Source organism: Egretta garzetta, unplaced genomic scaffold (genome assembly GCF_000687185.1).
Source record: "Egretta garzetta isolate BGI_Z169 unplaced genomic scaffold, ASM68718v1 scaffold584, whole genome shotgun sequence".
In the NCBI taxonomy this organism is placed as follows: Eukaryota; Metazoa; Chordata; class Aves; order Pelecaniformes; family Ardeidae; genus Egretta; species Egretta garzetta.
The window spans coordinates 538,070-541,727 of record NW_009259529.1 but is presented as its reverse complement, the minus strand read 5'-3'; positions in this window follow the sequence as shown (position 1 = coordinate 541,727).

Here is a 3,658-nt window from a genome sequence, read left to right as displayed (position 1 = left end):
AAAAGTTATTTTAATTTCATGACTGTGCCTCAGCTTACTTTCATTTTATTCCTACTCCACTTCTCAAGTATGAAGAGTATCTCAAGTATCTCTCAAGTATCATACATACACTTTGTATGTATCTGCCATGCCGATGCTCTTTTATTTCCTGCATTCTGTGACATACTGCATTTAGGGTCACTACACATCCGTACATTTGAGTGACAAGGAGTTGCAGAGAAAGAAAGAACTTTGACAGATTTTCATTTGTCATTTTATTAATTTTCATTCTGCTCCAACTAGGAGACAGGAAAATCCTCTATGAATTATTTTGAACTATTTTGTGCTATCTTTTCTCCCCAAGGCGTTCTATATATTGAGAAGGTCATCTAAAATCTTTACTGTGGAAACTTCTATTGCCTTCAGTAAGATTACACACATGACAAAATACTTAGAACTGAGCCTTAGTTACTGCTAAGGTGTATTATAAATTTCCCTGGGAATTCCTGGAGTGTTTGTAAGTTTGAGGCCTTATATCAAGCAATATTTAAGCAAACGTGTTCTAACGTATTTTAAAAAGTAATGATGGTTTTGCCTAGAACATGGGCTAAGCTAAAATCTCTGTGTTAATTATAGCCTTTAGCATGTTAATTGTATATCATTGAGAACAAAGAGAACTGCATTTTTCCTAATGTAATCAAAACTTAAAGACAAAATAAATGTGAGAGGCATGTAAGATAAATACTTCCTAAATCTTGGGGGTTTACGTGCCTGCAATTGTTGTGATAGCTCTGGAGTTTGAAAGTGGGTCTGGCGAGGGGCTTGGGGTTGAATCAAAGCTAGTACGACTCTCACCAGCTCTGAGGGTGCCATCTTCTCGGAACGGATTGATCCAGAAGTCCCCTAACTTGCTGGGAAACTGTAAGCTTCTGTCAGACATACAGACAGGTTTTCCAACGCGCTGCACATATGTACTATATAGATTAGCCAAAACAAGAACGTCTGAAAGAGTTTCACAGAGGGAATGTAAAGCTTGGAATAAATAGAGAATTGAAAATAATCTCAAAAAAAATTGAACTTGATCTGCCTTCTTTGAAGTTAAAGTTATTAGAATGGAGCAGGCTGGGACTTACAGACTTCACAGTCTGTGGGAGGGACTTCAAAAGCACAGAGGTGATAGGTGAACATGTTTTTTTTCAGACATGCAGTGACATAAATGCAACATGGTTTCAGGGCTCTTGTAATAACAGGAATAAAAGAAAAGGAAAACAAAAAGTTCTAATTTTAGTCTCTGCCAGTCATCCATGTTTCAGTTTGATTACCTTGTGCTTAGGACACTCACCTCAAATGCACCTTCAGCAGAGCACAAGGCTGATAAATACTGATATATTCTCAGTAAATACAAACAACACAGAGACAGGAACCACCAGGACCATTTTTAAACTTTAGCTTTGAAAACTGGTCAAACCCACTCTTGTGTTCAATTTGAAACTAGGATCTGAACTGGAATTTCCCATGACCAGTACTGCACCATATGCCTCTCTGCCTTCTCCCTGTGCACACAGGTTTCTCAGAGAGCTGCCCACTTCTGTCTCTCTGGTAGGACCATCCTACTGCATACAAAATACTTGGATACTGGGAGCAATAAGATGCTGTTAACTTCTTGTTTGGGACAATCTGCTATGTGAAGGACATCTCATTTCTAGGGTTAAAATCTCTTCAAAGCAGGAAAGTGAACCCATCTCAAATTTAATCTCACTTCTGGGCAGAAGGGGAGAAAACATCATTGCCATTGATGAGTCTAGACCCTCCACACAAGAAAATATTTCCAGCTAAACTACTCAACATACCACTCCTTAATGAATTTGAGTTGATCACATTTGTATTTTAGTGAATACCACGTCTACCATTTGCTGTCTTACTGCTGCACATTTCACTGCTGATCTGACCTGGAAGTAAGTTTAAGAAATATTGCAATTTACATTAAAAAAATTAAACTGATTCTCAGAGGAACTGGGTTTTTTTCCAGCTTCTGTAAATGGTAGCGTACTCTTTGCAACAAGAATACGGTAAGAAGCATTTTACAGACTTAATCGAATTGTGCATGTGAACAAAGTTATTCAACATGCATAAGTTTTTGCAGAGCATGACCTGAGCATCCTAATGCCGCAGTGATCTCCATATGACAGTTCTGCCTAATATAAGAAGATCCACGTTTTCAGGCTTTTTGAATTCGCAGTGTGTTTCTGCACACTTATGACACTTGCTCAAGCAGCCTTAGCCTTGATCAACTCTGCATGCTCCTACAATCCAAGTAATAAGATACAGAACAATGCTTTCTGTTCTACATCATGTTTTGAAGATTTTAAAACAGTTTATGGATAGCAGACAAGTTGCTACATAAACATTTACTCAAAAAAAAAAAGAAAATATTTATTATGCATATATGTTAAAAGAGTTACTTTTACGGTATAATTTACTTTCTTTGCTGGTTTCTAAAATTAAATTTTCAAGGAGTTTCTAGGGGAATTCTTTCTCTAGAAACAGGAGGGAATGCCCTTAATTATATGGGTTCTGCAGGAAAATATAAAGCACAATTATAGTTGTGTTTTAGTCATCTGAGATGCACAGTAGACCCTACGATATCAGGCTATTCTCACACACACATTCCCTATATATGTGGCAAGATTGCTTACTTCCCCACTTCAGCCCTCTAGCCCTCACTCACCTCTATTAACACATTCCCACCTCTTTCAGGTATAGCACATTCAGCTTACAAGCAGGAAAGCTAATCTCCACAAGGCTGCGCATGCAAAAGAACTAATTTATTCTGTATATTTTTAAATTTGCTTCTCTGCAATGATAATATGCAAAGCTGTCTTAAGAAAACTAGCAACAATGAAATCAATAGGTTTCTATAGTAATTATTTAAAACTTATCCTAACAGTTTACATAGCTTTAGGACTGATTCCTGATAGGCAATTCAATATGTTCATTTTTTAAAAGCCTACATAATAGTTATAAAACTAAAAAGAATACTTTCCAGTAAGTTCTGAGAAGCTTTACAGCATTTTTAAAAGAACATAAAATGATTTGACCACAACAGCAAAGGCAGTGTCTGAAGAGGGTTTAAGGTAGAAAACTGAGGTAGAAACAGATTATTTCAGTTCTATCAAGTGACACGCTTCTTTTGTTGAATCATAACATTAGATTAATATTAAAATTTCAACTTAAGGTTACTATATAAGCTTAGTGTTCAGCTGTCCATGCAAACAGTTGAAATAATTCTTCTAAACTATTCAATCTAACTAGTATCAGTTTCCTGTTTTGACACTACCTCTGAAAGCAAGATAAATATGCTATAAAAACAAGCGGTACTCTCAAATAATTCATATAAGAAATTTAAATTCCTCTTTGTTAATCCAATGGATGACAATGAAAAACCATCCAGAATAGTTCCTTTTAATTAAACCACACTAATTCATTTTAACCTTCAGGATCAAAACAGGTCTTAAATTGACTGACCGCATGTTGCCATACATCCTTGTCATTTTGCACGGCCACGTCACCTCAACTCCTTGCGTGGCCATAGCTGACTGCATTCACTGATCTCCCTGCAGCCTAGCCTAGAGCAACAAAATGGAGAAAAAAGAAGGAAAGAAGTGGTGAGCTAAGCAGG